The sequence below is a fragment of the Neolamprologus multifasciatus genome, chromosome 7 (genome assembly GCF_963576455.1).
Source record: "Neolamprologus multifasciatus chromosome 7, fNeoMul1.2, whole genome shotgun sequence".
Lineage (NCBI taxonomy): Eukaryota > Metazoa > Chordata > Actinopteri > Cichliformes > Cichlidae > Neolamprologus > Neolamprologus multifasciatus.
Window position 1 is genome coordinate 59,815,786 of NC_140445.1, and position 14,482 is coordinate 59,830,267.

Sequence of the window (14,482 nt, forward strand, 5' to 3'; positions counted from 1 at the left end):
AAAAAAAAAGCTTCTAGGGTTCCAACTTGTATTGTTTTATGTGAATCTAATACCCAATGTTAAGCTTATATGGTCCCCAGCTTCCAAGTTCACCGTGAACAAAGCATCAAAACCTTGTGTGGTTGGAAACTTTATTATGGCCCAGACTAAAAGAACGACAGATGAAAGTGGCGGTTTATTCCAATCAGTGATAATCCACTTTCCCACCATTCTCCTTGTTGTTTAAGTCTTTGAGACACACTTTAGACAGACAGACACTTTGTGTGGTCATGGCCCTGTGAGGAGGTAAAGTTGAAGACAGAGTTAGCAGATGTAGTTCAAAAGCAATAAAATTGAAACACAGTTTATAAACCAACTTCTTATTTATACTTTATTTGTAGGTTTGCAAAAGCAAGCTACGTAAAGTGCAATATTCTCATTACCATGTGTGCTTGGCTGCCCTAAAAATACTGCTTAGGTGAGCACTTTTAAAGTACTTAATCCAAAGCTGGAACAAGGAAGATCATTTAGATTGGAGACTGAAGAAGTCACTTGGATGAGTGACGAAACATTTTCCCGCTGAAAACGCTACGTTCAGATGAACAGGATCAACCTTTTCGGATTTATTTACCTGGATGATTGAGCATGCATCAAAACAAGGAAGATCAGTTCGGCATAAAAAATAGTCCAAGGCATCTATAGTGACCTATTCCAGTATTAAGTTACATATACTGCTTCAACTGTCTGCAAAAAAAGACATCCAAGATAGAGGGGATTAAGTAAACAATGAGTTCTTGTAGCTGCTGTACGACTTAATATCACATGAAATTAACTGAAATGTAATTTTTAGAACTGAAAAGACAACATGCAACACAGATGTTGGAAAAAATGTAAATATACTCTGTGTTCAGAATAAAATGAGGCAAAAAGTTCATTCTGCTCTTTGATATCAACAGGACCCCACATCACATGTTCTCCATGAACAAAAAGTGCTTTGGACTCAGAGATCCCCAGTGAAACTTGGAAGGAAAAGCCTCGACTGTTTCTTTATTTGACTTTTTCCAGTCTCTTAGAGAGGGAAAAAAAAAGAGGGAGACAGCAGAGAGAGCCACTACCTGCTCCATGCACTACACTTCATAGCAGATCTGTCCAGCAGAGAGCAGACTCACTGCGAGCCACATCACGGGCAGCACCACAGACCATCCCTAACTATTTCAGCATTGTGTGTCTGTGTGTGAGGTACAAGCATTTCTCATGTTGTGGGGACCTAAATCTCTTCACGGTGATGCGGTGACGAATTTTTGTTTGATGAGGGTGAGGTAAGGTCTGGTTTAGTTTAAATAGTACAGGTCAAGGCTGTGGAGGCTTGGAGCAATAAAATGAATGTAAGTTGTTCAGAGTGTGTACACATACTGACAGGTGTTTACTTGTCACATAATTGGATTATTGATTAGTGCAGAATGTACGGCATGCTTGTAACTTTGATCGACTCAGTTTCATTAATAGCTCACTAATACCTGTGATTAAAATCCAATCTTTCCTCCCACACACATTTCAGGTTTCTGGGATAATTATTTGGTTTATTTATCTGTATGTGGAAAAAAAACAAACACACAGTCGATATTTAACAGTATATGTCTCTACTTTTAAACCTTTTAGTGTAAAAAAAGGGATGTGGAGGAGGAAGAAAAGAGTTGTTGTTCAAAAAAAACGAAAAAAATCAATAATATGTCCCCTGCAAATGTGTCTCTTTCTCTCTCTTGCTCTCATTCTTTCCTTAATCTGCATTCAGATTAAGAAATGTATCACTCTGTATGCTTTGGCAGCTGATCAGGCCTGCCTGGCTAAGTGACGTGAGCGTGGCTGCAGATGACTATCAGCCTTATCTGGTGCTTATTAATCTCCAAAAGGAAGTTCAAGGTTCGTATAGCTAGACTAAACTCAGTGCCTAACCATCTATCCATCACTCAGCACATTAACCACTCCCCCAGCAACCCAGACTACTCAGTTTTCTCTTACGAAGACTGGTATTTCTCATTAAGATCAAAGCTGATTAGCGCGCTCTCTAATGCTCATCTTGTCAAGAGGGGCCTCAGAAGTTTTGATTTTCAGTCTGCAGTTTACAGTAAAAAGGCAACAATCAAAACTCTGTAAACCACATATAGTACACTGTATAGTCTGTGGTCTTTCTGAGTGCAGTCAAAATGTGGTGGATGCGGCTTGATAACTTATACAAAACGGTATAGTGTGTATAGAAAAATTACAAAGACAAAAATAGAGAACGGTCGATCATATAGTCTACAGTCATTTTACTGTTATAGTTTCAGAGAGCGTTTAATACGCTTGGCATCAGTTCAGAAGATTGATGGAGCTCAGAAATCACATGTCAGCATCCACAAGTTTTAACTATATGATATATGTTATGTATATTCATTAGCCTGTTTTATTATAAGGAAACAATGTTGCTCTTCAAGTAAATTCACATGTTTATTGTCTGAAAACGTGGAGATGCCTTCACAGACATTTTCAGAGATGGGCGTTATTGGTAACAGTCTCATTAGGGCATAATGCGAAGGAGCTTCCATGTCGTGTGTTTCATGCAAGTTGTCTGACTGATTTAACTGTTGCCAGTGTAGAGTTAAATGGATTTTCAAAAATTAGTGCTGCAGAGATAAACTGGCATAAAACTGTGCCCATGTGCAGCTTATAGATGTGTTCATTCCACAATCCACACATAAACAAACATATTTAAAGGACTTGTTAAGTTATAACATGTACGAAACCTCCCTAGACTAATTTTTGGCTGTGTGCAAAAACTCAAACTCTTACCAGTTAAGGAAGAGTTCAAATAGTCATTTCTTAATTGCGCAGTGATTTTGAACAAATTCATGTAATTGCTAGTTTAAGAGTTTTTTATATTTTGCACATGTGTTGTTTTAAGGGAACAGATGAGGAACATCTGCTCTCCAAATAATGCAATGATTATCTGGAATCAACTGACCATTGCCTTCTGACCATACTATGCACTGTGATTTAGACCGGATTTACACACAGTTCTATCCAGACATTGCCTTATCTGCAATTCCGCACAAGATGGGCTTAAAAACACCTTTGTCCTTTTAGCCCATATCTCATAATGGGAAACCACTGGATGAAGAGTCAGCTGAGGTACGACCAGTGAAAATATTCATACTGCCGCAATGTCTCTTCAATCCAAGCCCAACATCTGTTCCCGACAGAAAGCAAGCCACTGCCAGAAGCATGTTCAAAAATGAAATAGCTTAAAACCAATGGAGTAAAAGAGAAATACAAGAAAAGAGAGCCACGAAAAGGGAAAACAAGACGGTCTGTATTTCCATTTGATATCCAGTGCTTTCTTTCTTTTCTTTTCTTTTTTGGCACAGTTATTTTCCAATTGGTTAGGCTCCTATATGGTTCTGAATTCTGAGCCCTGGATATTTTCTACTAGGTGATAAAATCACATTGACATTATAAGGTGCTAATTGCCAGAAGTTGAAGTGAAATTAATGGGAAGAGAAAGCATAAATAACATGTGAATTTACGGGAATGAACATGAATATTTACACAGCAGAAAGTGTGTGTGCGTGCGTGCATGTACAGAGAGAGTATAGCACACTACATAGTACACGCACAGTATCAAAAAGAAGAATGTGAAGGTTCTTGAACAGGGATCAGTTGGAAAAATAAATATATCTTACATATCTAAAGGTTGCTTTGTGCAAATCTGCTTTTTTGTGTGGGAAGAAACGAGGCTCCTACACCTTATCTGGGCCCTGTGACGAGAGGCTTTGGCCAATCACAGGTCAGATTCATAGAGCATTTTTAAACAGAGAAAAGGCTTGGGAACTCAGTAGGTTGTTTGGTGTTAAAGAGAGGACGTTTACCTCGGAGTGCAAGGCAAAAAGTCAGGAACCATTTAGCAGAAATGAAGCACGCTTTGTGAGCTGGTGGCATGGGCAGTTTTCCCATCTTAGAGAAAGATGGCTTTCAGATTCTGGTACCTTTAATCTTCTTCTTATTATTATCATTTTTCCAGCCTATTTACACTTTTATTTAAAATTTCTTACCTCTCGTTTCAGGAACACTTGGAATTTTGTTTTCAAACACAAATTAGATATGGAAATCGCTTCAAATGATTACAATGATTCTGAAAAAAGTAAAGCAAAAGCATTTGGTGAAAAGCATATTTGTTTTAATATTCATTCCACCTCAAGGTTTTGTTTTTTTTTCAGTACTTTGCATTTGCAGAATTTAATAGCTTCATTGTTTCCCCTCTAAAAGGAACTGGACCTTTTAAATAGTTCAGCCACAGGCAAAACAACCGAGTCGCAGTTTGACAGACGAAGCTATAAGTTTCCAACTTACAGAGTCTTTTCTCACGCTTGGCAGCAAAAGTTAAAGCCAATTACAATAGATAAACAAACAATTTCTTAAGGCAGGCATGTAAAGGAGGCTGTTAAGAGTCAGGGAAATGATCATCTGGTGTCAACCTTCTAATCTGTTACATCTGTACATAACGACTGCCAGAGACAATTAGAACTAAAGTCTTCCTTTTTTGTGGACCCCAGTATCAAAAAAACCTTGAATTGAGAGATCCGTGCATCAACTAGATTGTAAGACTGAAACATTTTCACAAAGATAACATTCTTTATGTCCTACTACTGCTGTAAGGCAACTACACAATAATAAGCAAAATAACAAAAAGATCATCTTAGGAGTAAAACCTCCCTGATAATAAAAGAGAAATATTAAACGTTGATATAAATCCATTATGGATTTGTTGCACCAGTGTAAACAAGGCAAAATGATTGCACTGCAAATGTATTTTAATACAAGTGGTCCTCTTGAGCACCCTTAACATTTTTATGGCCAATGGCCAATAGCCAGCTTGTTAACGACTTCTGATGAATCTAGAATGACTCAAGGCTTTCACAGAGTGTGCATATACAGTTTGAGTGCAATTGGACAACCACAGAGTGCACTTAAGGACACATGGCTACTGTTAAGACGCTGGCTGTGATCGCATGGATGGGTGCTTGGAGGTTTGGAGACAGGCAACTGAACCAACTCTGGATAGTGGAACAATTACATGCAGATGGGGTTGGATGCATTGCCAGACTCCTGGCTACTAAAATTCTGAATTTCTTTGCAATCAGGTGTTTAGCAGGACTTGTATTCAAAGAAAATAAAGAACAAGAAGCTTAACAAAGGGTGAAGAGAAATGACAACTGGAGTTTGGACTGAAATAATAACATACCACACCCACTCTTTCGCTACCTGCACCTTCAAGAAATTTATCAAGACAGTGATTCAATTCTTTGTCCCCGGGGTGTCACATTAAGAGCAGAAAAAGCAAACGTTTTTCTTCTGCTTCAAAGGACAGTCCCGGTGAATTTGAGTGTGATGAAACCATAGCTTGAGGCTTGAGGTAACAGGGATGATATGTGTGTTTATTTGTCGGGGTTATGGTGAGTGCATGCTTGAGAAATTATGAGTGCTACACACATAGCTTCATACAGCAAGTCATAGCAGGAAAGAAAAGCTCAGATGAACAGAATGTCTGCAAGTGGAAGCAAAGTTCGAACATACCAAGACAAAAAAACAATCCCTTAAATATGCTGTATAATAGAAGGAAAATGGAATTTAAATTAAATATGAGCATATATACTGTTCTCCATTACCACCACTGCATATAGTGCTTCTCGTGGGATTTGTCACCCACTGCCAACAGCTTACATAGCTGGGTCATGCCCCATCTCTTCAAAGGCCTTCTGATCTGTAGCGCTTATTATTAGTCTTTGCTTCCCACAGGAGGGCCTGCTGTCATCTGCCCAGTAGCCTCTGTTGACCACCATCCATCTGCACACCCTCTCACCAGCAGACCTTTCAGCACAGTCATAAAGGTTCAGGATCTACAGCACCAACACCACGAAAGACAAAGGTCTCCACATCCAATCAAACGTAACCCTCTCTGACCTGTTTTTTTTTCTTAAATTTAACTAAATATTCAGAAACATGTTGATAAATTGACTTTGCTTACAATAGCTGTGCACACTGCAAAGTCTGCATCAGAGCCCACGTGACAGAGAGAGAAATAGAAAGTACTTTTAGGGTAAATGTGACTGTTTAATAAAGCTCATGTCTCCTAAGAATCTTGTGAGGTACGACATTGGACTTTCATATCCATCTGCATTTTTCTCAAAGTACAGAAAAGTATCAAGTGTGAAACTATTTTAATTTCCATATATGAACTGTGATGCATGCTTATAAAATGTGTGTTGTACACTATGGTGAACCTAGAGTCTAAAGGGGTTTGGTACAAAAGGCCTTAAGCACATATATGTGCTTAGGGCCTTTTAAAGGTCTCAGTAATATCCGAGGCGCAAAAGCTCCACTCAAAGTTTGAAAGCCTCTCTTCTTAGAAAAGAAAACTGACCTATAGTAACTCTGTAGCCTAATGGAAACACGTGATATTTCGCCAAATAGCAAAGAAGTCATAAAGAGGAAAAACTAAGATGAAAATACTGCTTTGGAAAATTTGTTCCTGTGCTGTAACCCGAGAGGCCGAGGTGGATAGTCATCTGGAAGCTCCGTTTACCTTTTTCTCTCTGTTTTACGTGCACGTTCCTGCAAGTGTGTGCATGTTGCCTTTGAGTGTGACCCAATGCTTTCCATGTGTGCACAGGAAAGGCAACTGTCATTTTGTTTTGATGGGACCAGATAGATCACCCATATGTTAGGACCAGAGAGCAGCACCACTGCCTGGTGATGACGCCATCCCTTCCCACAAAGCCCAACATCAACAAAGCAGGGACGGTAACCAAAAGAAGTTGTGTTTTTGACATTTGATTTTCCACTATCTTTCCTTTTTTTCAGGAAAATGCTTGCATAGTATATTCCCCTTCTGTCTACGATTAATCTTCTAAATACTGGAGGCTGGACAAACTCCAAAAACTGTCGCTTTGATCTTGCAAATTGAGCCTAACCTAAAGGAAGGAAAATTTTGAGGCAGTAGATAAGCAAATAAATTACTTAAAATCAAAGACCTAATCTTTAAAATCAGTACACTATGTTTCCAGATCAGTATTACAACATCATATGTAAAGATCCCCCATATGTATGCTATGGAATTGCTTGTTGATTGCTTAGTTTAAAACCTAGCTTTCTGAAAAGGAAATTTTGGCTAAAAGTCTAGAGGTACATAATGGAAAATAAAAAGTTGTCTGTCTATTATAAGCCGTAAAAGATAAACACAGCTGACTTACTAATGACTTCTTTATAAAATGAATGTGGCTCCTGCAAAGAAAAGAGTATAAAGTCTTTATAGTGATAGATTCGTCGCTTGGTTAAGACTAAACAAATAGCGTCAAACTTGTCAAATAACTTCCATGTTATTTTAAATATATTCATAATTTTCTGATCGTCACTTGATCTTGAAAGTCCTTCTCCTGCGTGTCATACACACCCTTAAAAAACACACACACACGCCCTTCACCTTCCCCAAAATAATCCACACGCGGAAACAGTAGTGAGGCCGATGCTATGGCTAAGGGATCCTGGGGCTGTGCGATGTGGAAGCTAAACGTCTACCGTTTCAGAAAATAAACATTACAGGATTGTCCCAGAGTAACACACGCTCGCCAGCAGACAGACTCATAATATTTCCCCCATCTGATGACAGCAGGGAGAGTTTTCCATAGTGATAACAGGAATGTTTTCACACCCTTTAGACACATACAGTCTTCCTCATTGTGGTCAATCTCAAACAGAGAACCTATTTTGGGGCCAACGCACATACAGTTAAACGTAAATGAAGCACGGTCACCCACTGCAGACAGTGACAGAGGATACGCCTGCTGGCCTGGCTGTGATTTTCTCTCAGTCTCCTGGAGGGACTTATCTTGAATTCTTCTTTGCTCTGTTTTAGATCAGCTTGTAATCCCTCTTCTCCATCACTGGAGTCATTCCTGACTTTTTATTTCTCCTTGTGAGCCTAAAAGATCTTTGGGCAAATGCAAACACTCACATACTGCAACACATATGAAACAGCATATGAAATATGGTGATGTACTGTTTTAGAGCAAAGTGCCAGAAACTACAGTTCCCTGAATGGAGTGACTCCACAGACTCCCTTGTTAAACTGTCCAAGTTTACAGCAGACATAAACATGTGTTCAAAAAACTGTTTTGGTCTCTACGGCTAATTTCCCCCCTTTAAAGCAACTGCACCTCTTTTGTCAATGTTCATACAAGAGTCAAATGTTTGTCCACTAAGCCTGTTTTAGCTGTTGTAGCCAAAAATAACATCAGACTTAATATCACAGTGAACTGCAGGTGCACCTTGGTAACAAACTTATCTGCCCATCTCTGGTGTTAGCTGATAACTTCCAAGCTTTACTCTCACATCTAAATATGTTCAGTATCTTCTTGGCTATACTGTGTGGTGCTTTAGGGCAGCGGTCCCCAACCTTTTTTGCGCCACGGACCGGTTTATGCCCGACAATATTTTCACGGACCGGCCTTTAAGGTGTCGCGGATAAATACAACAAAATAAAACTAGTACCGGTACCGAAAAACCCCCGAGATCTATTCATAACACACGTGAAAAGACCCAGGAAAACCGAGTTAACAATAAAAACAAAAACAAAATAACGCTGAAAACCGATAAAAACCCTGAAAACTGTACATTTCACACCTGAGCCTCAACTCTCGCGGCCCGGTACCAAACGACTCACGGACCGGTACCGGTCCGAGGCCCGGGGGTTGGGGACCGCTGCTTTAGGGCACTGCTGACCAGAAACCAATTCATTTCAATAAATAACAAGCATGCACCTTTAAAAAAAATCCACACAAACTGGCAATGGCCGCAATGCACCGCTGAAGGTTTTAACACATAGTCCACAAAGCAATGAGTGACACTGCGGTGGCTACATCCATCTCAAACATTTTGAGGCTGTATGTTTCTCACAGCTGTGATGAATAGCACAGGCTGGCACAGCGGCAGCCATTGATAATTCTTGAAATAACACAGACCAGCCTCCGTCTACATCCCCTGTCAAGCCCAGGCTCTAGTATCACAAATACACAGATGTATGCTGTGTAATACACAGACACCGTTCAAAACCACAGTTTCACAATACCACTATGTACAATTAGCAGTGAAGCGAGAAGCTGCTACCTGCCAATTTCTTTTTTTCTTGGACTCCGTCTAAGAATATTAAGCTTCCTTTTCTTCACTCTTCCAGCATTAGCATTTGATTAAGTACCCTGACTTGCCCAAAAATGCAAATACAACATCGTGCTAATCCAAGAGCTCAGTAACTGAAACCATTTGAGATGAGGCCAACAGTGATCAAACAGAGCGCTGTGCTCACCTGAGCATTCAGGAAGATCTAAATATGCAATGAAGACCCCTGGGGTTCACCTGGCTTCCTGTGCGTTCCACCAGCCCATGTCCCAACAGGTTTAGAGCAGGTGGGAGGGTGATGTTATTCACACCTGACTGGCTTTTTTTTACTCTTATCCTGATACACTGCAAAAACTCAGAATCCTAGCAAGTATATTTGTCTTGTTTCTAGTCAAAATAATCTTATCACACTTAAAAAAAGACAAAATGAACTAAAGAAACATATAAACATATTAACTTGTTTTTAGACCGTGGATCTTGAAACAAGAAAAATTTCACTCGTTCCATTGGAAGATTTTTCCTCTTATTTCAAGCAAAAATATCTTGTATTAAGTGAAAAAAAATCAAGTGAAAAAATCAAAAAAAATCCACTGTAGGTGAACAAAGCATTACCACATATTAAGACACCTGAGAGAGCATGCTAACATTTTATGAATGCACACAATTAAAACCTCACTGTAAACACAATTTATGAAATATAGTGTTTAACAGCTGGTAACCAACATCTGAAGATTAAAAAGGTTCTGTTAACGTGTGATAATAATTGTTTCCATCACATAAAATTACAAGATAAAAGGAGACAAACAGGTTATTATTAACCTTTTTTACATGAGAAAAAACGGATGGGAAAGTGTTAGTTGCCATGAGAGAACAAAGTTTATACATGTGAATGGTAGAAAAAATGCTGGAAAGAATTGTATTAGATAAAAAGCTAAAAGGTAGCACATGATTGGCTGATTAATTATATGCAAGAAAAAGTTAGAGCAGAGAAATACTGGAGGTTACTGACCAGTGAAGGTCTGGTTTCCAGGTTGTCCTCAGGACATACTATGCCAGCTCCTATCCTGACGTATAACAAATAAGGATTTAATTTACACGTGGCAGTACTGACAATGACTAGAACCAACAAGCTGATAGAATAACAACACAGCAGTGTGCCCTTGTGTTTCTCTCCAAGAAACACTGAGAAACACATGTCTCTGTTATAGCTTTGCAGGGTTTTCAAACTAAGTTAAAAATATCAGTGCTCGATACAGATGCTATTACTAAAATCAAAAGAAACAATATTTGGCTTACGTAATTTGGTCACAACATTAAAATCATTAAGAGTAAATAACACTGACCATTTTACTGGAGTGCACTGTTCTGTAGAGAAACCTTACTGATGTGAGGCTGTTACTTTAACATTTACCACCTGCCTAAACAATGCTGTAGACCAAGTACTTGCCTATGGCCTCGAACAAGCAATGCACATTGGCACACTACAGCTCATGCTCAGAAATGACTCAGTAAACATAATAAATAAGGCACAAAGTCATCTAAGCTTCCCAAATCCAAATCTGCTCCATTGGGGGGGCTGTAGCTCAAGTGGCAGAGCAGTCCGATCCCAGGCTGCCTCCTGGCTGCATGCCAAATATCCCTGGGCAAGATACTAACCCCATGTTTGCCTACTGGTGGTGGTCAGAGGGCCCGGTGGTGCCAGTGTCCGGCAGCCTCGCCTCTGTCAGCACGCCCCAGGGCAGCTGCGGCTACAATGTAGCTTGCCATCACCAGTGTGTGAATGTGTGTGTGAATGACTAAGTGTAAAGCGCTTTGGGGTCCTTAGGGACTAAGTAAAGCGCAGGCCATTTACCATTTATCCACAGGATGCCCCAGAGCAAGCCCTATCCATCGAGTCTCGATAACAGAAACAATTGGACAGATGTCCATGCTGCTAATTCCATAGGCACTTACCCCATACCATCAGAGATTCAGGCTTCTGAACAAAGAGCTGATAGCAAGCCAAAGGTTCCCGCTCCTCTTCAGAGTGGGGGATCCAATGTCCATGTTTTTCAAAACACCATAAACTGTGCCAAATCATGTAATCTAATTAGCTGCTAAATGTTCCTCCGGTTGTTTCTTCAATGCACATATTAAACAAATATGTAAGACTGCTTTCTTCCATTTGCGCAACATCTCTAAAATTAGAAATATCCTGTCTCAGAATGACGCTGAAAAACTAGGTCATGCATTTATTACTTCCAGGCTGGACTACTGTAATTCATTATTATCAGGATGTCCTAAAAACTCCCTGAAAAGCCTTCAGTTAATCCAAAATGCTGCAGCAAGAGTCCTGACAGGGACTAGAAAGAGAGAGCATATTTCTCCTGTTTTAGTTTCCCTTCAGTGGCTTCCTGTTAAATCCAGAATTGAATTCAAAATCCTGCTCCTCACATACAAGGTCTTAAATAATCAGGCCCCATCTTATCTTAATGACCTTGTAGTGCCATATCACCCTATTAGAGCACTTTGCTTTCGATCTGCAGAACTACTCGTTGTTCCTAGAGTATTTAAAAGTAGAATGGGAGGGAGAGCCTTCAGTTTTCAGGCCCCTCTTCTGTGGAACCAGCTTCTAGTTTGGATTCAGGAGACAGACACTATCTCTACTTTTAAGATTAGGCTTAAAACTTTCCTTTTTGCTAAAGCATATAGTTAGGGCTGGACCAGGTGACCCTGAATCCTCCCTTAGTTATGCTGCAATAGACGTAGGCTGCCGGGGATTCCCATGATGCATTGAGTTTTTCCTTTCCAGTCATCTTTCTCACTCACTATGTATTAACAGACCTCTCTGTATTGAATCATACCTGTTATTAATCTCTGTCTCTCTTCCACAGCATGTCTTTATCCTGTTTTCCTTCTCTCACCCCAACCGGTCGCAGCAGATGGCCCCGCCCCTCCCTGAGCCTGGTGCTGCCGAAGGTTTCTTCCTGTTAAAAGGGAGTTTTTCTTTCCCACTGTCGCCAAAGTGCTTGCTCATAGGGGGTCATATGATTGTTGGGTTTTCTCTGTATCTATTATTTTAATACTTTTTTAAAAAATTCTTTTTAATACCACTTACTTTTCCAGGCTTTTGTTGCCTCATTCCATTTTTTTTAAAAAATTTTTCCTCAAATTCAAAATGAGCTAGCATTTTTCATGAAATACACAAAATTTCATTTTACGCACTTGATATGTTTTCTGTTGTGAATAAAATAAGGGCTTATGAGATTATGAGCAAATTATTGCACTTTGTTTTTACCCACATTTTATACACATCCCAACATTTTTTGGAATTGGGGTTGTAGTTATTTTAATGGAAAATAATGAAATGCAGCATGTTTACCAAATGTGAGGATTTACTTACATTTTTTGTATAAAGAAAGCCAATGCTAGTAAAGTTAAACAACACATTTACGCTGCGCTGATGCACACACACACACACGCACACTTCATGACTGTCTTACATTGTAGGGAAGGGATCAAAACTATAAATGAACACATATGGAATTGTGTAGTAAACAAAAACGTGTGAAATAACACACAAAACATGTTTTATATTTTAGATTCTTCAAAACAGCCACCCCTTGCTTTGATTACTGCTTTGAGGGGCCGATGGCGCGATATGGCAGCCTCGCTTCTGTCAGTCTGCCCCAGGGCAGCTGTGGCTACAACCGTAGCTCGCCTCCACCAGTGTGTGAACGTGAGAGTGAATGAATAGTGGCATTGTAAAGCGCTTTGGGTGCCTTGAAAAGCGCTATATAAATCCAATCCATTATTATTATTATTATTATTTGCACACTCCTGGTATTTTCTCAATGAGCTTCATGAGTTAGTGAAATGGTTCCCACATATGCTGAGCACTTGTTGGCCCTTTTGCCTTCAATCTGCGTGTTACGGTCCTGGGTCATTTTGTCCCAGCATTTTCAGTTCTTACATTCCTTTGTATTATGGTTTGGTATTCTGATCCTTTTGTTCTGCTTTGTTTATTAGTATTATTCTATGTTCTTTGTGAGGGGTTAGTTCCTGGGTTGTGTCTCGTGTTTAGTATAGGTTCATTTCAGTGTCAAGTCTGTGTCTGTTTCTTGTTTCCTGTTTTATTGTGAAAGGTTGTGCCTCATGTCAGTGTGTCTAGCTTTGCTCCCCGTGTCTCGTTAGCCCAAACCCTCTCAGCTGTGTCTCCCTCCTGTTTCTCATTCCTTGATGACTCCCTCAGTGTATTTAAGCCCAGTGTGTCCTTGGCTGTGTCCCATGTCAGGGTCTGCACGCTTGAAGTACGCGCACGACGCGTACTGCGTACGAGAAGTGCGGAAGTGAGAGGCTTGTGAAATGGGACGGTATATGCTTCGTTGCGCTGTTCAGGTTGCCTAGCAACCATGATACTAACCGCGAGACACGTTACATACAGCTTTGTTTGACAGAAATGAAGGAGAAAATTGTTTTGTTGGTCATTCATTTTTGTCATGACATCACTTTGATTAGTTGAGTATCTGAGGCTGAGACCACAGGACTGTAAAACATGATTGTTGGGCTTCATTTCTGTACTGAACAGTTATTTAAGATTAGCTAGTAAATAATAATTAGTTAATGTTGTTCATGAGACTAAAGTCATCTCTCTATGGTAATGTAAATATAATATGGCCAATATTATAGTATTGTCAGATTATTATGATATATATATATATATATATATATATATATATATATCACTGACTTTCAGCTTGTTGTGTTTGTGGATATATGACTGACTTTAATTATCCATAAAATCATCAGATTCTCTGTAAGATTAAGGTCGACTATATGTATATATAGAAGTAGAGGCTTTAAAACCAAGTTAATGCTGAAAGTACAAACATCACTAGTCTCACATAACTTTGCCGACATGTGGCCAACAGCAATGTTTTAATGTTCTTCATTATTAAACATTCGCACATGAATAAGTGACGTCATATTCAGTACTTATTTTTGACAGTTCACTTTTCGGCCGCTCCCTTCTGCCGTATTTTGCGGCAAAATTATCCACACCCACCGCCGCGCTATGAATTGTGGGATATATGGGACCACAAAGCGTGCACCGGACCACGCTTGATATTTGGGGAAATCGACAGCGCATTTGGAGTATGCATTTGAAGTACACTTCGAATTGGGACAGCCGTCGACGCGTGGCGGTGACGTAACCGCACTTAAAATGCGTACTTCAAGCGTGCAGACCCTGAAATGGGACACAGCGACTGTGTCAGTGTCATGTCGTTAATGTCTGCTTACCCTCAGCCTGTGTTAC

The 14,482-nt window shown here is 39.8% G+C and overlaps 1 protein-coding gene across 2 annotated transcripts in view; it reads right to left on the reverse strand.

Annotated features, from left to right (window-relative positions):
- banp (BTG3 associated nuclear protein) overlaps positions 1-14,482 on the reverse strand; it is a 208,387-nt gene that overhangs the window by 69,827 nt on the left and 124,078 nt on the right. The window contains exon 16 of one of the 2 annotated variants that reach the window (XR_014875347.1): positions 12,324-13,462. The exons of the other annotated variant lie outside the window; for it this stretch is intronic. The gene's annotated coding sequence lies outside the window, so the exon portion shown is untranslated. Of the gene's footprint in view, positions 1-12,323; positions 13,463-14,482 lie in introns of those variants that run through there. 2 annotated transcript variants of the gene reach the window in all.